At 49.9% G+C, this 27,542-nt stretch overlaps 1 protein-coding gene and 1 pseudogene across 2 annotated transcripts in view; one reads left to right on the top strand and one right to left on the bottom strand.

Annotated features, from left to right (window-relative positions):
• ALPL (alkaline phosphatase, biomineralization associated) overlaps window positions 1-20,277 on the bottom strand; it is a 66,081-nt gene extending 45,804 nt beyond the window's left edge. The window contains exon 1 of one of the 2 annotated variants that reach the window (XM_053208489.1): window positions 20,207-20,277. The gene's annotated coding sequence lies outside the window, so the exon portion shown is untranslated. Of the gene's footprint in view, window positions 1-12,181; window positions 12,341-20,206 lie in introns of those variants that run through there. The other variant, XM_027060169.2, reaches the window with a different exon arrangement.
• Window positions 3,304-3,567, top strand: LOC106988002 (ATP synthase membrane subunit K, mitochondrial-like; annotated as a pseudogene).
• Window positions 20,278-27,542: the final 7,265 nt, after the last annotated feature.

The raw sequence follows: 27,542 nt of genomic DNA, 5'->3' as shown, positions 1-27,542 counted from the left end.
ACAGGGATTCCAGTAGCTACTCTGTGGGGAGGCTAAGAGGACCCGATGAAAAAGGGCATACCACACGTAGGGATTCAGTGAACGATGGTGCTTACTATTATTCAATAAATTAAGGTTGTTTGGAGCCAGGTCTGGAACTCTGGACCAGACATCCCCAGACAGACATTATCTCCCTCACCGGAGCCAAAACCAACCTGCTCAGCAGACTGAGAAGCAAAGGGGAAAGACTCTAGGCTCTGAGTCCAAATCCCAGCTCCCCCACCTACTAGCTCTGCAACCCTGGGCAAGCTATTTAACCACACTGAGCCTCATTTTTACCTCTGTGCACTACAGACCACAGCAATACCTCCTTCAGGGCAGTCAGGGTCCTTCTTCACCTGGAGAGGTGCTAGTCTCTGTTGCTGTTGACCATGGGCAGTTCCAGGCAACCAGGGTGCTGACACATGCCAGGACTATCCCAGGCAGGGGTGAGGTGACAGCTTGGTTTCCCTTCCTGGAAACCTCTGTTTAGGCCCAGCCCTAGTGTATGATGTGCAAATACTCATTCATTCACCAAATATATATTAAGTGTCTACTATGCACCAAGAAGCATGGTTCATATAGATGCAGCACATGATGGCCATTACTATTATCAGTAAAGAAATTAAGGTTGTTTGGCACCGAGGGTGCATCTGTGAACAAAATGTACAAAAAGACGGGGCAGTGGTAATCGTTGGGGGAACCCATTCCCGACCAAGGGCCTGAGCCGCCAACAGGGAAACTGGCTTGTCCGGCTGCCAATCGTTAACAAACGATTTATGAGCTGGTGTCACCGGTGGAGATGTGAGGACACCAATGGAGATGTAGGAAGGGCAGCTGAGCTCGTCCTGGGGTGGCTCTGGTGTTCAAACCCAGTGGGACAGCCTCCCCAGGTTTCCCCACGGTGAACCGAGTGCAGCTGAGCTGGGGAAAACCCTGCCGGGTGTAGCAGCCTTTCATTAACCCAAGGACATCAAGCATTTGCTGCACACAGACACCTGGGTTGATAGACACTGGATTTCACAAAGGATTCAGATGAGGTTCTTACCCTCTAGGAACTCATACTCAGAGGCAGACACTACGCAAATGACCGGATTACAAAGAGCTCAAGATTTCTGAGCCAGATCTAGAAAAAAACAACCATGCTACCAACAGACAACACAGGCAAAGAGGGCGCTGCAAAGAAGAGGACAGCAGGTGCAAAGGCCAAGAGAAGAGAGGCTGGGGAACACATGTGGGGAAAGCCCATTAGTCTGGGATCCTAATTGGAGTTTGAGGGCTGATGTTGCCATTGGTTGGACCTGAGCCTCAGCTTCCCCTTTTGGGAAGATAATATTTTTTTTCAGGCTGTTTTAAGGATTCAATGAGTTCATGAATAAGAAAGGGCTTTAAGGGGGCGTCTGGCTGGCTCAGTAGGTGGAGCATGTGACTTGTTTGTGATCTCGAAGTTGTGGGTTCAAGCCCCAATGTTGGGTGTAGAGCTTACTTAAGCATAAAGAAAAGAATGGGCTTTCAAAATGGAAAAGTATGATAGGAGCCTACAAACTGAGGTTGGGAGTATCAAAGTGACTTATCCAGGGTCGTGTGGCTGATTAAAACAGGAGCTAAGGGGGCACCTGGCTGGCTCAGTTGGTAGAGAACTTTTGATATTGGGGTTGTGAGTTCAATCGAGCCCCACGTTGTTGAGTGTAGAGATTACTTAAAAAATAAAATCTTAAAGGGCACCTTGGTGGCTCAGTCGGCTAAGGTTCCCGACTCTTGACTTTGGCTCAGGTTATGTTCTCACAGTTCGTGGGTTCAAGCTCAGCACTGCTAGTGGGATCCTCTCTGTCTGCCTCTCCCTGACTCCTGCTCGTGCTCTCTCAAAATAAATAAACTTCAAAATAAATAAAATCTTTTAAAAAAACTTAAAGAAAAAAAAGAACAGGAGCTAGGACTGGTACATCCAGGATGGGGGATCAAACCCCACCCCACCTCAGCTGTACCACTCCTGAGTTCCCACCTCCTGCCCAGTCATCAGTTCAGAAAGTCCCAAGGAACAGGTAGAACATTGAATCCGGGTCACCTGGGTGGCTCAGTCATTTAAGCTTGATTTCTGCTCAGGTCATGATCTCACAGTTCAGTTTGTGAGGTCAAGCCCCGTGTCAGACTTGTGCTGATGGTGTGGAGGCTGCTTGGAATTTGGATTCTCTCTCTCTGCCCCTCCCCTGCTCATGCTCTCGCTCTCTCTCTCACTCTCTCTCTCTCAAAAATAAACAAACAAACAAACAAACAAAGGAATGAATGGACAAGCAGAAAGAACATGGAATCCCCTGGCGCAGGGATTACCATTTCCTCCCTTTGGACCCCAGACCCAATTTTCTAACCTGTCAAAGCAGAGATGCCATTTGCTGTGCTGCCCCCAGGAGTATGTGGAACAGAGGTGTTGCATGAGGAAGAGCACTCTGCACAGGTAAAGGAGGGTCACAGTCACAGACGAGAAATGAGGATGGTGAGCTGGGGAAGAGCAAGTGTGGAGTCTGGAAGTCCCCACGCGGAGCCGGCGAGGGAGCCAGCTGCAGACTTGCACAGCTGTGACTTAAAATCTCAGCGGCCCCACCAGTTCACCAAGCCTCTGCTGGGTCACCAGCCAGGGCAACTCAGGCAAATTGCTTCACCTCTGAGTCATTTCCTTTACTTGAGAAATGGGATTAAAAGTGTGAATAGATATAAAGCAGTTAGCAGCATGGCTTGGTGCATAATAAATATTCATAAAATGTTAACAACTCTTATTATGACCATTATTACCTACTACTGATACCAGTACATAGGGTGGGGGAGGAGTGAGCCTAACTCTCTAGGACAATCTGCAACCAGCCTCTGTCTTTCCACTCTTACTTTTAAAGCTTGGGCTGTGACCAGCTCTAGAAGCCAGCACCGCCCCCTTGAGGACTAAACAGGGGCACAACTGTATGGCCCTGGAAAGGTCCTCACCCTGCACCAGAGGTGAGTTCTGGCCCAATCTAGCTGAGTTCCTCCTGCTTTCCCATACAAAGGAGGAGCAGGGTGACAGTGACCTGGAGGCCACCCTGGGCCTGTCCCTTCCCCACCTTCCACCCAATAACTAAATCTAATTTGGTTCTGTGACATCCTTCAGTCTTATTTGCCAACTCAAATTAGTTGATAATGGCTGCCTGGAGCGCTGCGTTTAGAAGGTACTTGAGGTTGGAAGGAAACAGCAGTGGTTGATTAGTGATGTCTGACATGGGCGTAAAGTAAGCAAGTAGCAGCATGAAAGCCAACTGCTTGCCACACATGAACTAGAAAAGTCCTAAGGCGGTAGGCTGAAGAACACAACAAGCGGAACTGGTGTCTTTTGCAAGATTGAAATCATGGCAGGTCCACAAACTGATACCCAATTCCAACTCACTGGTATCAGAAAATATTTCAACTCTTACACTCTCACAGGTAGAATGAATTGTGTACTGGCCACATACGGAGGCATCGCTTTGATGGTCTCATACTTCAAGTCAAGGTCTAAAAAAAACACCAGCTGTGAAAGCAACATAAACAGATTTTGAAGTGCACTTCATCTGCTAAGTTCCTATGCCCGGAGAAGCTAGTGTTCAGGTGGGGTAACTGAAAGCCAAGAGGGAAAGGATCTTGCCTAAGGTCACACAGCCTGAATGGCAGGGCTGGGATCCACACCCAGGGTCCTCTGGCTTTCTGAGGATGCTTCCTGCCAGGACTGTCATTTCCTTCCTCTTGGCTAGAAGAGGGGGTGTCCAGGCCCCAAGACCCATTGTCTGAGAGAATAAAAGCCCAAACAGGGCCACCTAAGCTTGGTTCCACTCAGCACCATCACCTCCTTCTCATCCACCCTCCCCCCAACCCCCAGCCTTCAACCCCACCTCCAGCAAATCCCAGAGGCAGATGGTTCCAGTGCAAACAAATGTAGATACCAAGGTCCCCCAAGGGCTTGGATCCCACCACAAAGATTTGAATTCAGATGGTTATCTGATTAGGCAGGACAGCCTGAGACCCGGATTTGGTGATTCCGCCTTCCAGCTGTGTGTCCTTGAAAAAGTTAATTAGCTTCTCTGAGCTTCCGTTTCCTCCTCCTCTGTAAAATGGAGGAGGACAAAAACACAATAATATCATTCAAAGTGATTAGCTCCAGTCCTGACACAGAGTAAACCCTTAAATGTTAATTGTAAGGATTAGGTCAAAGGGGGAAAAAAAAACCCAGCATTTTCACACCAAAAATATTCAGGTGATGCGGGCAAGGGTTTGGAGAGCAAGCCTGTTCATCTTTGATATCTGCCTAACTGAACTGAAATATGAATTACTGTTTGATGATTTCAAAATAAATAAGGAACCAGATCCTTCTAGGAAAATGGATTTTGTCATCCGTGTCACAGAGGAGGAAGCAGGCTCCAGTGGCGGATCCGCAACAGGAGGGGACAAATGGGTGTGCTTCCCACTTTCCAGCTGCTTGACTTCATGCCTCAGTTTCCTCGTTTGTAATGTAGCATTGGCCATACAGGGCTGTTGCCACACCAAATGAGCAGTTCCAGGTGCGGCCACTGGGCCACCTCTGGCCTGGCAATGTTAGCAAGTAAGTGGGGACCTCACTTAAGGAGGCAGAGAAAAGAGAGCAGTTACTGCACTGCTAAATAGGAATGGGCGAGAAGAGGGAGACTCAATCCACTGAGGCACTTTCTGCCCAGGAGGGTGGCAGATGGGTAAGTTATTAACTCCTGTATGTTAAGAGGCCATTAAGTCAATGTGGGGACAGGTGGAGGGAGAAATTAGCAAATGATACTCAGAAAGGCCAAGCCTGACACAGTTTGGTGACAGCCAACAAGAGGCCTGGGGGATTACAGGACAGAAATCCCGGGAAACTTGGCCTGGGATCTGAAAGGGTACCCACCCTGCTGTTTCAGAGACAAAGTGAAAAGGTGGACCAAAGAAGGCAAGAGGCTGACTTAACAAAAAGTCACATGGTAGATCCTTTTTAAAGACTGGATTTATGGGGGCACCTGGGTGGCTCAGTTGGTTGGGTGTCTTGACTTCGACTCAGGTCATCATCTCAATGGCTCGTGAGTTCGAGCCCTGAGTCGGGTTCTGTGTTGACAGCTTGGAGCCTGCAGCCTGCTTCAGATTCTGTGTCTCTCCTCTCTCTCTGCCCTTCCTCCACTAGCGCTCTGTCTCTCTCTCAAAAATAAATAAACTTTAGGGGTGCCCTGGGTGGCTCGGTCGGCTGAGCGTCTGACTTCGGCTCAGGTCATGATCTCGCAGTCTGTGAGTTCGAGCCCCGCGTCGGGCTCTGTGCTGACGGCTCGGAGCCTGGAGCCTGCTTCCAATTCTGTGTCTCCTTCTCTCTCTGCCCCTCCCCCACTCATGCTCTGTCTGTCAAAAATAAATAAACATTAAAAAAAATTTTTGGGGGGGCGCCTGGGTGGCGCAGTTGGTTAAGCATCCGACTTCAGCCAGCTCACGATCTCACGGTCCGTGAGTTCGAGCCCCGCGTCAGGCTCTGGGCTGATGGCTCAGAGCCTGGAGCCTGTTTCTGATTCTGTGTCTCCCTCTCTCTCTGCCCCTCCCCCGTTCATGCTCTGTCTCTCTCTGTCCCAAAAGAAATAAATAAACATTGAAAGAAAAAAAAATTAAAAAAAAAAAATTTTTTTTAATTAACTTTAAAAATAAAAATAAAAAATAAAGATTAGATTTATGGCTTTTCAAATAAAAGCCACCTAAACACTTTTTTAAAGAACATTAAATGTTTGCTGATCTTTGCCCAGAGGCTTGCGCACCTGACCTGGCGAAGTTCATCCCCCTGAGTCAAAATGAGGTCTGGGAGGATGAAGATACTTCTATGAAACATGCCTGGGGGCAGGGCCTCACTACAGGGTGGGTGGAGGTCTTACTCCCAGAAATAGCTTCCCAGTCCCCCTCCTCTCCTCCCTTCCCTGGGTCAGAGGTACTGGGGGAAAGGGTTTGACTCCCACATATCTACCCTCTGAGCCTCAGTCTTTACAGCAAAGCAGCAGGAGGTGGGGAGGTGAGGATCAGAGATAATGTTGAAGGTACAGGCACCCAGCGGGCACTCACAAAATGCAAACCCACACAGGGCACATTTCTGAGCTCCTCCAAAAGAGCAAGGACCAGGGGGCCCGTGGTTACTCCCAGGAACGAGGGCTCCCGCTTGTTCGTCTTGTATCCCCAGAGCACTTGTGGACACCTAGAATCTCACGTCTAGGCAGCTGCCTCCAGAGCCCCTGTATTTAACCACAAGGCTTCTCGGCCTCCCACACTGCCCTCCAGCTCAGTCACGTGGACTTGGAGATCTGTGCTGCCACCATGGTGCCTGCCCGTCATGGCCGGGTCTTGGCACCGAGGAAAGGGGACACAACAGAGTCATGGGTTCAGAGCGCAAGATGGCGTTTCTTGTCTGTGGAGTGACACCAGAGCACAGGGCTGTCGGGAGCATTAGGTGAGCTGGTACTTGTCCAGGGAGTCCCTTCCTGAGGGAGCTGCATTAATCTGTACCCTGGAGCACCCAGGGCTGCCTGTCCCCCAGGAGATAGGCCCCAGGCCCAGCTATCTGCATCCTGACAGGCTGATGGTGGCACCCCTAGACCTCTAGAGCCCTTAGATTCTCCCCGGGGACCACGAGAGCTGGAAGAAAACACCTACGTGTAGCCACAGAAGGATGTCCACGTGTCCCACGTTCCTACTGCCAGCCTCCTGAGGGCTGGCCCAAGCCTCATGCAGTCATTCAGATGAGATCTGAGCCCTCCTTCCAAGGCCTCACAGCACCTTGCTCAGAAACTGCAAACTCACAAGGCAGGCAGGTCATGTCAGTGAGGCAGGTGGGTGTGAGGGAGAAGGCAGTCGTGAGGACTGTGGTAACATGGACAGAGCAGCGGCTAATCCACTCCCGCCACAGTGGCCAGGCAGGAATGTGGGCCCGTGTGGCCACATCTGATCTCAAGAGAAGTAAAATGAAATCGCTTGGCTGAACAACAACAACTACTCAATCAATGTTTTTAAATCACCGTAGGAGTCACTAAGCAGCCACAGCTGTCCCCTGCCACCTTTGGAGGGCAGCCTGTGCCAGACCTGCCATTACCTGGGCCATAAATATTCGAAGGCCAGTTGATTGAATTAGACCCATTCCAAGTCTTGGAGAAGTCAGGCGTCTTGGCTTACAGATAAGGAAACTGAGGCTCAGAGAGGGGAAGTGAGTTGCCCAAGGTCACACTGGTAGGTAGCATATCAACTCTGCTCTCTTGAGTTGAGGATCTTTTTCTACTAATCCACACCCCCTGCATCCTCCCTCAACAATTCTTTTCAAAAAATAGATACATTACAGATGCACTCCCTTCTCTGGGCCTCAGTCTCTCTGGTCTGCAAAGCAGCCAGCTGACTGCGTCAGCTTCTAAACACCTTCCAGCTCTGAAATCCCAGGCATCTATGAGGTATCCTCACTGGTCAGTACTTTGTGGCCTCAGATGAATATAAAATAATAATAATAATGGGGAAGACAAGTCCACATTAGCTGGGAAGGAACACTACAATTTTTAGTGAAACCTAACTCCTGGTTACTGGAATTCAAAAAGAACAAGGGTAATACTCAGGCAGTTTAACCACCATCCGACAGTTAAACAAAAACACATCTGGTTTAACTTCATGTTCCTCTCTCCTCCCCCAACCCCCTACCCTCATCTCAAATTTTACCCCTTAATTTGAGAAGTCAAATTAAATGCAAACAATTGATTTCATGCCACAGTGAGGTTGAGAATTTCAGCATGGAAAACTTTAAGCAGGAACTTTTTCTGGGAGCAATTATGAAATGTTGGGGGGTGGGATGGGGAGGTGGAAAACGTAGAGACTACTCTTAAATGTTCTTTGGACAGTGAACATTGTATAAAAGTTGTTGAGGGCCGACTGTGAACCCAACACTCAGAGAGGCCAAGTGACTTGCCTCAGGTCACACAGCTAGGACTGGAAGCCAAAATGCCAACCCCAAAGCCAGTATTTTCCCTGCTCTCTAGGCCTCTTAACCTAAACAGGGCCTTCCCTCTGGCCCTTATGGACCATCTGCTAGTGATGAAGGAAAATGCCCTGGGAATAGAACTCCTAAGCCACCAACACTTAGCCCAGTGTTGGAAAACCATTTATGATCTTGCTGGCCGCTCATAGCAGCTGCAAAGTACATATTACTAACCCACATTGCCAATGATTTCTTCATCTGAGATTCAGAGAGGGAAAGTGATTCGTTCAGGGTCACAAAGAACTGCTGGGAATGAACCTCTCATCTACTGCCCCCAGCTGCCCTCTAAATGCCAGGATACCTCTAGAAGGAAAAAAAAAAAAAAAAAAGGAAGCCATGCTTCTTAGCCTAGCTCCAGCCTGCCTGTGACTACGTTGCCCTGGGAAGCTTAGTCAGCATTCCTGTGGCCACGCAGGAAGATTTCTGAGCACTGGTCCTCAGCCCAGCTTGCTCACTCTCTCCGCAAAGCTCTCTCGGAGCTCTGGGATTTGTATTAATAACTTCAGTCGGACCTATTTCAAGGTGAGAACTCTGAGCTGTGCTGCTGGATCCTGCTCCTGGATTAGGAAGGCCCCATCCCCAGAGATGGGTACGACACGGAGATCACCAGGCTTGGGATTTTAGCCACCTGGGCCCTCACCCCCACTTCCCAGGTAACATCTGTGTGTCCTCGGACAAATCCCTCCCTCTCTCTAAGACCAGTGTCTTCATATGTAAATCGAGGACAGCATCTAGCTTGCAGGGAATGTCAGATAAGTAAGCCAAGGGACAGGCAGGACTTGAGCTTGGTTTCACCCCAGTCCCAAGCTGGGACACAGCGAGGCACAAGAACAGGCAGAGGGCGGGGCGCAATGCATGATGACAGCTCCAAACCTGTGCCCGGCACAAAGCTCCAGGCTGCTGAGCAAGGCTGTATCTCAGATGGTAGTGAGGGCATCATGCCATCCTATAGGGCAGCCAATCAGAGAATGGGTTGAGCTGAGGCGAAGGTGGGTGGCCAGGGTTCAGGGGTAGTGACATAACCTCACACCCAGGGTCAGAGTTGCATTTTTTGCTGAGATTAGAGCTGATCATAGTCAATATTTTCTTTAAGTACAGGCACTAGCTAAACACCTTGCATGCATTAATCATGTATAGACCTCACCATCAGTAGGTACTGGTTTGTTGTTTAATATTTTTGAGAGAGAAAGAGAGAGCTCACACGCCCGAGCAGGGTAGGTAGGAGCAGAGAGAGGGGAGCAGACAGGATCCAAAGAGAGCTCTGCACTGACAGCAAAGAGCCCAATACAGAGCTCAAATTCACAAACTGTGAGATCATGATCCGAGCCAGATCTGAGCCCAAGTGGGACCCTTAACTGACTGAGCCACTCAGATGCCTCAAATTACAGTAGGTACTGTTTATTGATGTCTTCAGCTTCAAGGAGGACACTGAAGCACAGCAGGGGACAGAACCTGTCTCAGGTCACACCGCTAAGTTGCTTTTTCTGTTAGAGAGAATAAAATGTTGGCCAATCAATTTTTTAAATTTTGTTTAACATTTATTCATTTTTGAGAGACAGAGAGAGACAGAGTGTGAGTGGGGGAGGGGCAGAGAGAGACAGAGACACAGACAGAGGCACAGCTGTCAGCACAGAGCCCGACGGGGCTCGAACTCACAGACCACAAGATTGGGACCTGAGCTGAAGTCAGACGCTTAACCAACTGAGCCATCCAGGAGCCCCCAATTAAAAAAAAATTAAGTTTGGGGCACCTGGGGGGCTCAGTTGGTTGGGCATCCAACTTCGGCTCAGGTCATTATCTCACGGCTCGTGGGTGGAGCCCCACATCGGACCCTGTGCTGACACCTCAGAGCCTGGAGCCTACTTCAGATCCTGTGTCTCCCTCTCTGACCCTCTTCTGCTCGCACTGCCTCTCTCAAAAAAAAACTTTAAAAAAAAATTTTAACGTTTTTTAAAGTTTATTTTATTTATTTTGAGAGAGAAAGAGCACACGGAGGAGCAAAGGGAGAAAGAGAGAATCCCAAGCAGGCTCTGAACTGTCAGTACAGAAGCCAATATGGGGCTCAAACTCACGAACCATGAGATCATGATCTGAGCCAAAGAATTAGGCCCCGAACCGACTGAGGCACCCAGGAGCTCCTTGGCCAATCAACTTTATACATGTTATTGCATTTTAATTTTTATTTTTATTTGAGAGAAAGAGACAGAGAGAGAAAGTGGGGGAGAGGGTCAGAGGGAGGGGGAGGGGAGGGGGGAGGGAGAGGGAGAGAGACAGGGAGAGAGAGAGAGACAGAGACAGAGACAGAGAGACAGAGAATCCCAAGCAGACTATACACTCAGCACAGAACCTGAGGCAGGGCTCAAACCCACAACCCTGGGATCATGACCTAAGCTGAAATCCAGTCAGATGCTCAACCAACTGAGTCACCCAGGAGCCCCTGTATTACTGCATTTTCATCTTCTCTCTTGTGAATTACTTGATTGCGATTCTATGGGAATGTCGGAATATCAGCTCCACGAAGAGGGCTTTTGTCTGTTCTCTCCTGCTCCATTGCCAGCACCTAGAACAGGGCTTGGCACAAAGCTTAATAAGTATTTGTTGAATAAAGATAGCATTGTTTTCTGGCCTCAGTTCAGTTTTATTCCTCACAAGAGTCTTAAGAGAGAGACATACTCCCATTTTACAGGGGGTGACACGGACACAGAGCCTGTCTCACTCCAGGGGCTGGGAAGTTGGGAAGCTGTGTCCAGGGACCTCTGCTGCTTAGGGACTTCAGAGGCACGGAAGTTCAGGAAGAAGAAAAGAGACAGAGGGACAAGATGGGCAGGGGCAGGGAGCAGTAGAGTGGGTGGAGAGAGGACAACACAGGTGGGGAGGGCTGGACATTTGGAGAAGGCAGGTCTGGAGGGTGGGAAGGGATGGAGCCTTGGAACTCTGAGTTCAAATCCTGGTGTCCTCACTTGCTTAGTTTCTGTAAGCCTCAGTCTCCCCATGTGTAAACCAAATGGTGCACGTGAAGGGCTGGGGCAGGCCTGGCACACATCAGGCCCTCAATGCAGTCTCTGGCATCTTCACTAAGTCAAGGAGCCAACCCTTGCCTCCTTGGGAAACCTGCCCACCTGTACAAGTTTTTCCCAGGGCTCAAAAGCCCTTTCTGGCCTCAGAATCCGAAGCTTCTTTTGATCTCCAGCGTTTTCCTCCTCCACCCAGAAGTCTTTGTAAAGGCCCCCCTCCCCCAACCCCATTATGTGTTAGAAAAGGGTCAGAAGGGACAATGATGGAGCTTTTCTCAGCTCCCTCCCCCACCATTGTGACCATGCATTTAACCTAAACTGGGCATGGGAATCAGCCTTGGGCAACCCACTTACCTGCGGGCAGCCAGAGGTGAGGGGTAGGCTCCCTCTGCTTCCAGGGGTCCAGGGCTTTGCCCCCCGCCCCCCCCCCCCCCCCCCCGCTGCTGTGGCCACCCCAACTCCCAGCAAACACTCACACGCCAGTTGTCCCCTCTCCCCTCCCCCGCCACCACGCGGCTCTGGGACCCCAGAGCCTCCCTCCCTCTGCTCATTCCAGCTTTGCCCCAAACTACTTTGGACCCCACGTGGACACGCTAGCCTCCTCCCCAAGCGTCTGAGCGTGATCTAGAGGTTCCTAGGTGGGCGGCATGGAAAGACACCAGGCAGGGTGCTGGGGTTGACAGCCTGAGTCTCTGGATCTCCCACCAGATGGGTATCATCAGGGCAGCTCGGTCACGGGACACCGGGGAGAGGCGCGAAGACAGGTGTAGGTCCCAGGCAGAGACCTAGGAGGCAGGAGACCCTAGAACTGCAGCGGCCGTCCCGAGCGCGGTCCCCTTAGCTCGCGGTCCCCGTGGGCGCCACGTCCAACCTCCAGCCTGGCCCAGCGCGCTGCCGAGAGCCTCGGATGTGCACGAGTTCGGGAGCGGGACAGGTGGCTGAGGGTCGCGAACGGGCCGCCCTGGGTGGTGTGCAGGCGCGGAGGTCCGCGCTCTGACATTTCTATCCCTTCTCGCCGCCGGTCCCGGACGAAGGGAGGATGTGGGAGGGGCCCGTGTCGACCACGTCCCCAGGGATCCCGGAGAGCCGGGGGATGGCATCGGGTCCTTACCTGAGCACAGTTCGTGGGCGAAGGTCTGTCCTGGCACAAGTGACGTGGGGCCGGTGCGCTGGGACCGAGGGCCCGGAGTGGCGGGAGCACAACGCTGCCGGGGCCACCTCCCCCGCGAGCTTATAAAGGCGGCCGCGGGGCCGGGAGGGAGGCCAGGGCAGCCCTCCCCCGCGCCCGCCCCCGCCCCCTCCCCCAGCCCGGGCCGGGTCCTCCCCGCCCCGCCCCCCGCCGGAGTTGTGTTGGCTGACCTGGCAGCGCGGCCAGGGCGCCCCCTGCCGGGAGACGGGGCGCCCCAGCTCCGTCGGGCTCCTCGGCCGGTGGGGGAGGGACGGCGGGGGGGCCCCAGCTGCCGGCTTGTTCCACCGCCCCCCCCCCTCCCCGCTCTCTCGGTCCCTGTCCTCCTCCCGCCGGGGCCTTCTCTGCCTCCCTCTCTGCGAGGTCTGGCGGATTCAAGTCTCTGCGCGCGCGTAGCCCAGTTGTCTTTATCTTTGGTTCTAACTTCGTTCTGTGGGTCTTTCTCCTGCCCTCTGTCTTTCTGCCCTTCTCTGTGTGTCTGTCTGTGTCTGTCTACCTTTCTTCGGGTCTCTCCATATCTCTATTCGTCTTTATGCACGTGTCCTCTGTCTCTGTCCACCTGTCTGTCCGACTCTCCCTGCCGCCCTCTCTCCTTTCCAATTCAGACCAGACGGCTAACACTCTATCCGGCTAGCTCTCTTCCCTGCCCTTGGGTTCTCTCCTTGGCTAGGGCCACAGGAAGCAGAGGGTGACCTAGGAGGGGTGGCTTCCAGAAGGGAGCCTCCACTAAACAGGGGCTGTTACCTCTTTTCTCCTGAGAGGGAAAGGGCCAGCCAGGGTCCATGCTGACTGGTCCCAGACAGATTCCCAGCCACTAGCCTCCTGGGTGACAGAGGAGTGAACCACACTTCCCAAGAAAAGGAGTCAGACATCCCGGGTTCAAGACTCCACCCTGGTGACCTTGGACAAGTCACTTGGCCCCTGTGGATCCCCCTGTTCCATAGCCACTGTATTCCCTGGTTTCCCTCACCACTTGCTGGGAGAGTCATATGAGAGAATAGTTGAAAAGTGCACAGGAAACTCTAAAATTCTAGATGAATGTGAGGGGGGTGGACAGGAGTAGATCCCAGCACTATAGGCCTCGTCCCTACTCCCCAGTGACCAGCCCCATGAGCAGGGGGGATCTGCCTCCTTTCCCTAGAACCAGACTGAGTTTGAATTCTCCTGACAATGTTCTGCCAAGTCTCCCAGCAATGTCTGAATGCGTTCAGCGACAAAGACCTGACTGCCTCCCGAGAAAAGGGTATTTTCGGTGGCCTTTAGGGCTGCCTGGAGCAATCTGTGCCTCTAACCCACAAAAGCCAGTCGGAGATTTGAAGGCACGGACGTTGGGTCCCCCAGATCTCTGCCATCCTCAATATCTAAGCCCCAATCTTCCTGCAGCCACCTTGTCCTAAAGGTGAGAAGGGGGTCAAGTCTAGAGTAGAGGGGAGATGGTGTTAGCACCAGCAGAACCCAATACCAGCCCAGAACTCTCTGACCTGCTCCATGGCAGCTCAGGGCCAGGCATCTTGCATATATTATTTCCCAACAATCCCATTTTACAGAAGAGAAAACAGAGTCCCAGAAAGAGTACATGACTTGCCAGTAAGACTGGAGCCAGAAGTGGGACCTGGCACCAGAAACCAAGAATGTCTTTGCATTTGTTTTTGCTTTCTGTATTTTTAGCAATTGATATTGTTTCTTCATTTACAGGAGTAATACAAGGTATCTTTAGCAGAGGAGAGGGGTGGTGAGAGAGAGAGAGAGAGAGAGAGAGAGAGAGAGAAAGAGAGAATGAATCCCAAGCAGGCTCCATGCTCAGCTCAGAGCCTGATGCAGGGCTCAATCCCACAACCCTGGGATCATGACTTGAGCCAAAATCCAAAATCAAGAGCCGGACTCTCAACTGACTGAGCCACCCAGGTGCCATGCACACCCTTTCTCTTTTTCAAGAGCGTTATTTATATATTTAATGGCTTAGGTTATTACAGCAAAAATCATGGATGTGGTACATGAGTGAAGTTTAGGAAATACACGTTTGTATAAGACATCATGGGTGAAAACATCCAGAACTGACCAGAAGCTAAGAAGGCCTCTGTCATTGCTTACAAACTCCAAGCAAGGGTTTAGGGATAGGAGGAGGCTTGAGATGGTGTCATCATCAGTGAGCCAGGGGAAAATCCCCAGGCATGGTAAGTCTGCCTGTCACAGCATAGACAGATGCTGGGAGGCTGAGCCAGCAGGAAGTTGGGGGAACTCTATTCCACCTGTCATGGGTCCCCAGCACCAACCCCTGACTTCTGATCTCCCCAAAGCTATGAGGGATAGGATCTTCTGGGTGCACCACATGGCCAGCTTGGGGCCCCTGTGTCTGGGTGATTTTCCCCAAGGTACTATCCCACCTTGGGAGTCCACTGAGAGGAACCACTGCCTGGGCAACCCCACCTCCTTCCTGCCTTACCTCTCCTAGCCTGCTCCTGGGCTCTGTCCCACAAGGAAAATTCAACTGAAGTAGGGGCAGGGGGCACCCAGCAGCCACTGCTGCCCATGCTCCCTGGGTACCTCCCTTCCTGGTGCTGTCAGTGAAGCAGGAAGGAGGCCTGGATGGGAAACCAGGATCCCCACCTTCCAGCTCTGCCCTAGCTTTCTGGGGGAGCTGAGAAAGTCACTTTCCCTGCCTAGGCTCAGATGCCCTCTGCCTGGATGGACTGACAATATCTAAATCCAGATGAGAGTCCAGGATTCTGGGACCACTTGGCTGGTAGAAAGCAATTCATTATATTAGGTTTCTCTACGTCTACACATCCCCTGTCTCTGGAGCTCTGTTTCCTTATTGGAAAAGTAAGCAACTTGGACTGCCTGACCTCCAAGTTCCCTTTGCCCAAAGAACTAATGATTTAATGAGTCTCACAACACTTTTATATGGTGGACAGGGCAGGCATTTATAGTCCCCACAAGAGATGAGGAAACTGGAGTCCAAAGATGTTATTTACTTAAAGGTCAGGGTTGAGGTACCTGGGTGGCTCAGTCGGTTAAAGTGTCCAACTTCGGCTTAGGTCATGACCTCAAGGTTCGTGAGTTCGAACCCTACATCGGGCTGTCTGCTGTCAGCACAGAGACCACTTCAGATCCTCTATCCTCCTCTCTCTCTCTGCCCCTCTCAAAAATAAATAAACATTAAAAAAATTTTTTTTAATTAAAAAATAAAGGTCAGGGTCAAAGCTGGGGCTTCTTCTACTTTTTTCTACTCATCTGTTTACTCCATATTTATTAAGAGCATGTGATGAGCCCCCTGCTTTTTAACAAGGCCTGAAGTTTACCAGGCCTTAGAAGCCAGGTTTGAGATGAGAAGGCCAGGAGGTCCAGAGTTCTAATTCTGACTTCCACTGCCCCTTGGGGAGTCTCCTTCACTGGGAAATGCTGAGATGGAGAGCACTGGTGGCTCAAGCCCTGGATGGAGAGAGAGGAAGGAGAAGGTACAGAGAGAAAAGAGACAAAACTCTGAGGTCTGTTTCCAGGGGTTGGTGGGGGGAGGGGGGGCAGTGAGGAGTGGGCTCTGACCTGGGGCTGGGGAAAGACCGCCTGAAATCTAGGTGGATATTTTTTTTAACTTTTTTAAAAAAATTTGTTTGTTTGTTTGTTTGTTTGTTTAGAGAGCACATGAGCAGGGAAGGGGCAGAGAGAGGGGGAGAAAGAGAACCCCAAGCAGGCTCCATACCACCGGTGCAGACCCCGTCTCAGGGCTAGATCTCACGAACCACCAGATCATGACCTGAGCCAAAACCAAGAGTCCAGCGCTTAACGGACTGAGCCATCCCGGAGCCCCTCTAGGTTGACATTTAAGGATGCTGGGCTCTGGAAACGCTTTGTCTATTCTGACCCCTGTATTCAAAGGATCATTCCAGGGGTGCCTGGGTGGCTCAGTCGGTTGAGCGCCGATTTCGGCTCAGGTCACGATCTCGCGGTCCGTGAGTTCGAGCCCTGCATCGGGTCCCTGTGCTGACAGCTCAGAGCCCGGAGCCTGTTTTGGATTCTGTGTCTCCCTCTCTCTGACCCTCCCCCGTTCATGCTCAGTCTCTCTCTGTCTCAAAAATAAATAAATGTTAAAAAAAATTTTTAAAAACAAACAAACAAACAAAGGATCATTCCATCTCAAGCCCAGGCATAACCAAAGTTTCAGCCACTTGTGTCCCGGTACCACTTTCAGCCCCACCTTCAGCTCCATAGAACAATGAACTGAAAGGCTCTGGAAGACTAAGGAGAAGACGGTTTCGTTCGACCAACATGACGCCCAACATTACTGAACACTGACTTTGTCACAGGCCCTGGTCTACGTGCTTTGCACCTGTTAACCTATCCGATCCTCACAACAACCCTACAGAGTAGGACTTTTATTCCCACTTGACAGGTGAGGAAGCTCAGGCATACACAGGCTGTCATTTGCACAAGTGCCTGCCGGGCGGGTGTAAAACGCTATGTCCACTAAATCCGCAACACTGAGGCTGCGTCATGAATATCCTCCTCGCTTTTCAAAGGAGGAAGCTCTCAGCTCAGAGAAGCTTAACAATTTTATTCGTCCAACGGATGGATGACTGCTCCGTGCCAGGCACTCTTCTAGGGACTGGGGACACAAGTGAATAAAATAAAGATCTCTGTCCTTATGGAGTTGACATTCTAGTTAGGGAAGACAGATAATAAACATTATAAATATCTAAGTTATATGGTACATTAGACGATGTTAAGTGGTGGGGGGGGGGGGTGCCCGGGTAGCTCAGTTGGTTAAGTGACCGACTCTTCACCTTGGCTCAGGTCATGATCTCATGTTTGTGAGTTCAACCTCTGCGTTGGGCTCCAAGCTGGCAGTGCAGAGCCTACTTGGGAGTCTCCCTCTCCTCTCTCTCTGCCCCTCTCCCTCCCTCAAAATAAATAAACATTTTTAAAAAAGAAATGTTAAGGATGTGGATAAAGAGCTATAAGGAAGAACAAGAGTGCCTCCCGGGGGCAGATTGTGGCATTAAATAGGGTGTTGAAGGCCAAGAAGATAACACTGGAACAAAGATGAAAGGCAAGAGAGAGCCTGTCTGAGGACAACCAGTCAACGGAGAACCTGAGTTGCCTATGTCTCATGCCTGGGCTTTTGCGCTGTGTGTGACATGCCCTCCCAGACCAGTTCTACCCTCCAAGCCTCACACCAGCCTTGGCTTTGGCCCCAGGCCTAGGTTTACTCCCTAATCCTGCCCCAGCCCCTGTCTGAATCCCATCTGAAGCCTAGCGCTTGCTCCAGTCCCCATCTTCTCTTAGTCCAATCTTTCAGGCAGTACTACCCCAAGGCGTCCCTTCACACGGACAACTCCATCCCCAGTCCGGGTCCCTCCCATCAGTCAGCTTAGCAGCTGGCGCTCAGTACCCTAAGAACTGGCCAGTCCCAGCTGCTCTTAAAGGGAGCCCTCCTCACAAAAGGGGAAGCCCGCTTGTGAGAAACCCCATTGTCGAGGGAACAATGTCCCCATTTTGTCCTTTATTTCTAAAAGGGCTTGCGAGCAGGCTCTGAGCTCTGAGCTCCCAGCTCTGAAAGGGAGCATGTTGCTTCCTATTCTCAGCCTTAGAGAAGCCCGTAGGCCAAAAGGAAGGACTAAGGCCATCTACTGGGGGCTGGATTCCAGAAGCCAGAGCAGATTCAGGCAGGCCTGGCTTTAGCAGTCCCGTGGCATTTCCAGAATGGAGGCAGGAGACAAGCCATCCCTAATAAGTAGAAGAAAAGCTGGCTGTACCCAGGATGGCAGGGGAGAGAACTTTTCCACTCTCCATCCTGCCCTAACACACCAGGTTTTCATCATCTCTGATAAAATCTTCCTTGAAGATTTGTCCATCCTCCTGCCTGTGCCTCAGCCTATCTATCACCTCCCTGTCTTCCAACGGACACATCTGAGATGGTTCTCGGACATGTTCTCACTGGAGGTTGCACCACTTTGGCCCCTCACTTCCTGTTAGACACAGTCAGGGACCCAAGCATGCTTTAGGGTGTGGACAATGGCAGGCCGATATTGGTAGGTTGAGGTTTACTTTAGTGATATTCATAAAGGCTTAGTAGGTGTCTAATCTATTTGCTTTTAATCAAATACATATAGTAGTAACCCAAGCCAGATGTGACTGCCACATCTTTGTTTCCAGAACATGGGCTGAGGATATCTACCTCCCGACGACTGGCCTTGGGTTCAGTGCATCCCCCTGCCCTTGCTTTCACCGATGACCTCTACCTTGACATGTCAAAGCCATGGCAGGGGTGGAGACATACCACTAACTGGCCTCTTGACTCCCAGCAAAAGCAAAAGAGTAGGAGTTGGGCATCTTTGTCAGACAAAGAATGCCTAACAGGATATGCTTGTGAGGGACCTGAGGGGTGTTCAGTTTTATCTCCTGCCAAGGCTTTAACTTCCTGGCTCTGCTTACACCAAATACAGCTTGACGTAGAACATTCTGCTTTTCAACAGGAATCCTGAACTCACCGTCAACTTGTATTGCAGACCATGGGTATAAAGGGCTTCTCTTAGCAAAGCCCTCCTACTTCCTTCCCTCCTTTTAAACAGGCCTATGTCCACGGAGTCCTGTCTCTTGCAGAAATTAACCAATGACGACAAAAAATGAACACCTATTCCAAAACCCTGAGATTTTCCCACAAGTCTCCTTAAAGAGCAGCCTTATAGGCACTGGTTTGAATTCCAAGATTCAACAGACTACAGCACAACCAACTCCTTCACCTTCTACTTTAGAATTGCCAACATCTCAGCCAGGAGCCTGGGGTCCACCTGTGCCCCTCCTATCTCCTGAGCCCCACACGCTCTGGGTCTATTACTCACAACATCCCACTTCTGGTCCCAGTTTCTCTATCAGCTAGGAAGTTGTAACTCATAGAAAATCCAACTTCTCAGACTGGTTTTGAAAATAAAGGGAATTCTCTGGCAAACAAAAACAAAAAGTCTACGTTCAGAGAGGCTTTTCGCAGTGGCGCAGTGATGTAATCAGGACTTGGTTTTGCTCTGTTTTTCCATGTCTCAGCTCCTCTTCCTCCTTCTTGGCCCCACTCTCACTCAGGCCAATGTCAGCAAGTTACAGAAGTCTCCTTTAAGATATTTTTAAAAAGAAGAAATCTATTTCCTCACCCAAACAAACACAAATCTTAGGATTGACCCAATGTCCATCATGGACTCCCTAACAAAGTCACCACAATGATTGATTCCAGCCAATCCAGGCCCGCTGGTGGAGATGGAATGGGATTCAGCTCACCCAGCCTGCTCTGAAGGAAGACGGGAGTGAGTGTTGGGGAGGCAGCTCACAAGCACCCCCACACACAATGGCTTTAGGACTCAGGCAAGTACTCACACTCTTGCATTTATGGATGACTTTGTACTTGCCAAAGCACTTAGAAGTAAAAAATAATAAAAATATTTGATATGTGTAAAGTGTGATAGGTTTTAAAATATATGCTCATTTATGCTCATGCTAGAAAGTTTAAAGTTTAAATGCAAAAAGGAAAAATAAATGAAAATGCCCTGTAATCTTATCACACAGAAATATCCCATTTAACACCTCGGTATTTATCTTTCCAGATTTAAAAACAGAAGAGAACAAAACAAAAACTCTAAAAGCATGGGATCATAGGAGACAGACTGCAGGTCCCTGCTTTTCTCATGTAACTTGTACACATGTTCCCAATCCCTCCCAGGTTTTTAAATCCTCTGGATGCCATTATTTCACTTTCTCCTCTGGATGGGGGTTATTATGATCCCCTTCTACAGACAATGAAACAGAGGCTTGCAGAATGAGTCAAGAGCAGGCAGCTGGCACACAATTCCTAGCCCCTAACCATGGTGCTTCACAGTCTCTGAGTGGGGGAGGAAGGTGCGCTGCCGCTCTTTTACAAAGTGCCAGCAAGTGTTCCTGGAAGGTAAGACTGACCACATGCCATACCTCCAGGACAGTTCGGTCTCCTTTCCAGCCTCCTCGTTGGTGGCTCCAGAGGGCTCTGGGCATTCGGAGGAACGCCAGGGGTTTAATCTTTACCACCCCAAAGTGCAGTGTCATGGAAACCCAGGGACTCCAGACTCTTCCTCTACCTCTAAGGGTGGGGGTGGTGTTGGGGGTAGGGCAGAGGGCAAACACTTCACTTCAGCTGCCAACTCCCCCTGCTTGAGTTATGGGTGCAGGACTGGAGTAAAAGCATGTGATACATGGCCTCAGAAGGCCTGAGTCCCTACCTCCTAACAGCTTCTAGTTAAAAGGCTGTAGTGATGATCAGCCCACTCTGAATCAGACTACCTGGATTCAGACAGACCTGGCTTCACTGGCTATGTGACCCTGAGCAAGTGAGCTGTGTGACCAGAATTTCGTCTGCTGTGAAACGGGCATATTAATACACACCACATGGCATTGTTGAGAAGTTGAAGACAAACTATATAAACACCTGGGAAGAGTGTATGATACCTAATAAGCATTTAATAAATATGAGCTATTACTGATTATTACTATTATTTTATCAGATATCTGTAATGAGGAGTCTAGTTGCAGGTAATAGAAAACCACTGCTGCAAGGAGGAATTTATTAAAAGGAAGTTTGTCCAAAGGAGCCAAAGGCAGGGAGGCTGCCAGGCCTCCAGAAGAAATTAGAAGCAGGGATTTGATCAATCACCAACCAGACCACTTCCTGTCTCTGAGTTTGCACCTGCTTCATTTCTCTCCCTGCAGACCCCCTGACCCCTCTTCCCAGTCTTTGCCTCAGGGCCTCCCCAGGGCTGCCTACCAAAGTGCACATGGTATAGCAGTTTTGGGGTGGCCAGAGGAGAGAATCGGATTGGCCCAGTTGGGTCACATGTCCACTCCTGGGCCAATCAACTCTGGGCGGGGGTGGAGTCACACAGTGCCAAGATGGCAGCTCCCGAGGAAGTAGTCGGCTTAGCGCTGGGACCGGACACCCGGATGATGAGTTCCCTCCTCGTGGAAGCCACTGTTGCTGCTGCTCGGTTCTCGCAGTGAGAGGCCGAGCTCTCATCCCGACTTACGTAATGGGCCTGCTCGCAGTTTCCCTCCTCCTGGGGGAGGCCCGACCGCCCTACCCATTGCTCTTAGTAGCCACCACAGGACACCCCTGCACACGCACACACGCGCACACACACACCTGGACACACTGCAGGTTCAGCCCAAACCTAGACTGGTCTGCTGACCCCATGGCCATGTGAACTAAGAAACTGAGGGGAGGGCAGTTGTCGATCAAGAGAGAGGCAACGTCAGATTTTCCTGGGGCGGGGCGCCTTGTGGAACCGAGTGGAAACAGGACGTGGAGCAGGCCAGCGGAGGGAGGAGGAGAGCACAGTCACTCAGGGAGAAACTGAGGTAAGAGAGACCTACTGCCCAAGGCCCTGAGCGAGTCCCCCAGGCTCCCACTCTCCAGTCCCCACCTCCAGCGCAGGAGGCCTGGCAGAGCTTACTCTCCCGGGCTCGTGGAGATCCCTGGAATTTCCAGTTCCAGCCTCACAATTCCCTCTCACCCCGATTTTTGTTTTGTGTTACCAAAAATGCCCTACCCAGGAAAATTCACTTCCCCATTTCTCCTTAAAACGAGCCACAAATCATCCAACTTCCGCGTTTCTTCAGGGAGAGAAGGCACAACCAACCCACCCCCTTATTTCTCCTGGGCAAAGCCGGTGGGGGATGTGCAGGCATGTGCCCATGTGTGTGCCTAGAGCGTGCACCAGAACCACAGCCATTTAAGGATACTTCAATGCTGGTTCGCACCACAATACTCTTCTTGTCCCAGTATCACCTGATCTTCCCAGGAAGGAGGGGACAGAAAGCAACTTGCCCAAAATGGCCTGTAGAAATGAACAGTATGGCTTCCCACCCCAGAGCGTGGGCACTGCATTCCTGAGGGCAGCAGGGGAGGGTCCATAGGGTGGGGGGACCTTCTCCGGGCCTCAGAGTTGGGCCGGCCATGACACGTCAAAGCAGGACTAGAGTAAGGACTTTCAGGAAACTATTTCCACCACTATCGGTGCTTCCGCATGTATATGCAGAAGCTGATGCCGAAACCACTGCCCGCCAGACAACCATTCACTGGGAGGGAGGGGGTCACAATGCCTGGGAGTGGCTCTACCTAGCTCCTCACCATGCCTAAGAATCTCAACCTAGACCCCCGTCCTCCCTCTTCTTTCCTCCAGCAGATCTTCGATGAAGATTTATTCAGATTCAGTGAAGGTTTTTTTTGTTTGGTTGGTTGGTTTTTGTTTGTTTTTCTAGCACCTACTGTGTGCTAGGACCTGTCCATAATTAAATTATACATGTACTTACTTAGTCCCTCTTTTTTTTTTCTTTAAGTAGGCTCCAGGAGCAACACAGGGATTGAAACTCATGACCCCAAGATCAAGAGTTGAGTTGTGGGGCGCCTGGGTGGCTCGGTTGGGCATTCGACTTCGGCTCAGGTCATGATCTCACAGTTCATGGGTTCTAGCCCCACGTCCCACGTCGGGCTCTGTGCTGACAGCTCAGAGCCTGGAGCCTGCTTCGGATTCTGTGTCTCCCTCTCTCTCTGCCCCTCCGCTGCTTGTGCTCTGTCTCTGTCTCTCAAAAATCAATAAACATTAAAAAAAAAAAAAGTTGCATGCTATGCTGGCTGAACCAGCCAGATGCCCCAAGTCCCTCCTTTTCAGGAGCCACCAGTAACTCTGAAATCTTAACTCCTGTATTTGTGAAATGACAAGGTTGAACAAGGCATGATCTTGGGCCCTGTCCTGCTCTGATAGACTAGGAATGAGGTATCTCATCAGTTGTGAGATCTGCATTATGGTAATGAATGGTAGGCTGTTTTCTTTTTTTTTTTTTAAGATTTAAAATTTTTAAGTAATCCCTACACCAACATGGGGCTCAAACTCACAGCCCTGAGATCCAGAGTTACATGCTGTACTGACTGAGCCAGCCAGGTGCCCCTAAGACTATTTTATTTCTTAATCTTGACCTTTCTCTACACCTGTGGTTCCTGATCTCTCCAGGTCCCCAACACAGAGGGTGTGTATGGAGGAAACTCTGATTGCTTGCTGAGAATCCAGCTAATCCCAAATTCCTGACTGGCTGGCTAAAAGACTGAGGTCAGACTGACAGCAGTGACCCTGACAGGTGACATACCAACATTCTAATCCTGGGTGCAGCAGCAGTCCCTGGGCGGGGCTGTGTCATACTCCCATCCCAACCCACCCTCCCTTAGCAAGCAGTGGTTAGGCCCAGGACACCAGGAAAATAAAGGAATCTCCCCAAATCCAAACAAAAACCAAGAACAAAAGTTCATTTTGACAATCTTATTCAGAACTTTGCAATCAGTAAACTTAAAATACCGAGGTATAAACTAGTTTTAATTTTGGCATACCTGTTAGGTATATATTTGTGGTTTAATGTTATTTATACTTCTAATCTCACAAGAAGAGTTTGGTAAGGGACACTACAGCCCTTAGGCATCTAAAGGTCTAAAGTGGGGTCCTGGTGCTGGGAGTCAGGTCCCCAGCCTTGGGAGTGGTGGCCCCAAGCCATCACCTTTCTGTCTCTGATTGGAAGGACTTGTCTGTTTTCTTATCACTGTCTCTTAAAATATCTTAAGACCATAGTTGCAAAACAAGGCAGTTTTGTTTATATTATTTTTTTCCCAGGGGGAGGGGTGGGAGGGAGGAAAACAGTCCCTAAAGAAAACAATAACAACGTTTCAATTATTTTTTTTTTATCCCAAGCTGGTCCTTTGCCAGTTGATCCTAGACCAAAAGAAAAATCCTTTAATGTGGGGAAATAGGTTCTACTTACATAAATGGGTTAGTAAAAAGCTTAGGGCAGAAAGCCACCACCACGGGGTGGGGGTGAAAGCACCCGAGCTTAGCTAGCGAGGTATTATAATGGGACCACGGGTAACTTGTTATATCACATGCAGGAAATTACTTTCCATCTGGCACCAAGGTACCTTGATCACAAACACCATTTAGCCCCTAGACCCTTTGCTTCTTACACAGTGAATGATTACCGTCTGATTGTTTTCTCCATGCTCACGTGTGTAAGATCTTGTTTTCTTCACGTTCACCACGTGGGTAATATCTTGTGAGCTCAAAAATACAGAGACAAAACCCCTACAAAACCCTTGTTTGGGGCTCTCATCTCCTCCCGGACATTAGCCTCTCTCGTATTCAATTCTGTGTCCACTCTCTTGCTGGACAAGAGAGAACTCCAGACACTTTAATCTCTAGGGTATTTTGGAACTAGGTGGGACAGGGATCCCGTAGGATAGTTTTGAGACTGTGGCACTGGCTAGAAACAGTGTTTTCTTCTGCTTCCCTCTAGATGACGACATGCCGTGTCAGCACCTGGCATACTTCTTCAGCAGATGCGTTTTTCCCTTGCTTTAAATGCAGCTGATTTATTTTAGAATTAAAATCTCTGTTGTAAATGGAAAACCGATCTCATTTTCCCTAAATAGAAGGTAGCCATGACCATGGATTCAGTGAGTTCTAGCTTGAGTCTGTTGCCTTTGAGCACCTGTTAGGGAGGTGTGGAAGGGATCTTGATGGATGACAGATTGAAGTAAAACTGGAAAAGGAAAGCTTTCTCAATATGTGATTTGAGGTTACTTAAGACCATATCTTGGTATCACCCCAAATACTTTCCTACCCTAGGTTCTATGAGACTGTGAGTTCCCTGAGGGAGAGCAATGAACGGATGTCCTTTATGACCACAGCAGCCCCCAGGGCCAGCTCTTCCCTTGGAAGTCTAGTTAGGTGAGGGGTGGAGGAGCCTATGCAGAAGAATGGAGCAGAGTTTCATTGTCTTGAACTGCTACTGGGTCCTGGGGGTCTTACAAGCAGGGTGGGACTAGGGATTTGAGTCAGGCTAGTCTGACTGGAGGGCAGGGTGAGGCAGATCTCTTCTCTGGGAGCCCAAGGCCCCAACACAATCCCTGAATTGGCCAGTTGATATTTGTAATTCTAAAGGAACAATAATTTTTTGCTTCTCCCCACGCCCCTGGCCAGTGTGTGCTTTCTCCCTACTTCCAGCATTCAGTGCTAATTACCTTTGAGGGCAAATTGCCAAGGGTTTGAGTGGGATGTAATTATTTTCCCAGTTCTGGAATTTTATCCCCTCCCCATCCTTGGGTGGAGGGGTGCTTTGACATCCAGCTTTGACAATTATGGCAGCATCAGTTTCACTTTTTCAAATCCCTGAAGCCTGAGGGGTTTGAGAACCAACCTTGATCTCTGTGTCTGATACATCGTTTCCGTCTTGCCTGAGGGGTTGGACAGCCAAGTTGGAACCTCACCTTGGCCACTTGCAGTCTGTGTGTCCTTGAGCAAAAGTACTGCTCTGTCTGAACTTCAAATGGGAATTCATTTACTCTTTAGGTCAGTCTAGTTATCAAATCCTCACAATAGCTGTAAAAGCCCAACACATCTCTGGCACATAGCAGGTATTCAGAAAAGTTGGCTTTCCCTTTCCTTTTTGTCCTGGCACATAGGTTTTCCCAGTGGAGGAAGGGACCACTATTCCCAATATGATCCCTGAATCTGAGGTAGATGAGAGTGAGCGGGTGAAGCATCACTTCCACGGCCCCAGCCTTCAGGTGCCAGGCCGGCCTCAGTAGAGAGTCACTGGTTACTGAGCACTTACTGTATTCCAGGCACTGCACGCTGTCAGCAGGGTGACTGCTGCCCAGAATATTTTTGTGCTCTCGGACAACCATTTCTTGGCATCATTCTTGCTGGCTCTGTCTTCCATATGAGGTTTGAAATCCTTTCCAGAATGCCCAGACAGGGATGTTTCCAGATCTTAAGCAATAGAGTATTTCTAACACCCACCCCCACCCCCTGTCATAAACACACCAGCTGGAAGTTTCCTCAGTAGCAGCAGGTTCTCAGAACTGCATCACTACCTCCCTCCCACCCCCCCCCCCCCCCCGCCCACCTCATCCAGCTGCCTGGCCATAACCAGTCTCTCTGCCTTCTAGAACCTCAGTTTCTTCAACTTAGTGGAGATGACAGTACCCAGCTTCTCCCCAACACCTCATCCTGGTCCCCTTTGGGAGTTCCTATCTCACTGGAATTGCCTTTCATCCGCAGTCACACCAGAAACTTGAATGTCCTCCGTGTCTCTCCCTCCCTGTGTCCAGACCATCTCCGGTTCCTGTTTGATTTACACAATAAATGCCTAAATATTTCTAAATTCTGACCACTCCCCTCCATCACCCCACCCACCATCCTACTCAGGGCAACCAGTTCCTCCTCAGGATGACTGCAAGGCCTCCCGGTGGTCTCAGGATATAACCCTGCTTTCTATTCTAAGGGCAAAGCTGATCACATTATGCTCCTATCTCCATCCCTGCTGAAAAGCCATCCATAGCTCCTCCTTGCTCTCGTGCTAATGACCTGATTTCTTCCTTTGGCCGATTGGGCCTTGCAAAGTCTCACTCTCACCACCTTAGCTACACTTAGCTCCTTGCTGCTGCAGCTATCTGAGCCTTCCTTTGGTTCCTGGAATGCACCATGCTTTCGCCTGCCACTGGGCATTTGCACATCCTGTGTTTTCTGCCTGGATAGCCCTCTTTACTCCCCAAAAGCCTTGCCTTATTCTCTCCTATTTATTCAGTTTCCAGCTAAAGAGTCACTTCCTTCCAAATGTCCTCCCTGATTAGCAGTCCTGAAAGAGTTCAGGTTCCCATTATACCCTTTTAGAGAACTGGGCTCATATTCCTAATTTCAGTATGGTTATTCAGTTAACACTCCTCTTCCGTCTTTCCCTCTTGACTGGAACCTTCAGGCAGGCAGGGATGGTGGCTGTTTTAATTCACATTGTTCCTCAGAGCTTAGCACCTAACACCCAGTAGATAACTGATTGAATGAAGGTTGTTTTGAGAATTAAATAAGGAAAAAGAAGGTGAAATGGAGAGTGAATTAATGTTTGGTAGGTGGCCACGTGGTGCCAGGTGCTTTAGATACGTTGTTCTAACTAGTTTTCACTAATGGTATATTTTATATTTGAGAAAACAAATTCAGAGATTTTAGGTAACCAACCCATAGTACGCAGCTAATAAATGGTAGACTTAGGATGAGAGCAGGGTCTTTTTAGCATCAATGTTCATGGTCTCACCCTTCCCACAGTCTGCCTCCAAGTTAAAAAGTGAAGGGAGGGGAGGGGTGCCTGGGTGGCTCAGTCAGTTAAGTGTCCAACTCTTGGTTTCTGTTCAGGTCATGGTCTTATGGTTTTGTGAGTTCAAGCCCCGCATCAAGTTCTG

This window comes from Acinonyx jubatus, chromosome C1 (genome assembly GCF_027475565.1).
Source record: "Acinonyx jubatus isolate Ajub_Pintada_27869175 chromosome C1, VMU_Ajub_asm_v1.0, whole genome shotgun sequence".
NCBI classification, from domain to species: Eukaryota; Metazoa; Chordata; class Mammalia; order Carnivora; family Felidae; genus Acinonyx; species Acinonyx jubatus.
Note: the sequence above shows the minus strand (reverse complement) of the source record. Positions and strands in the feature narration are given on the sequence as shown.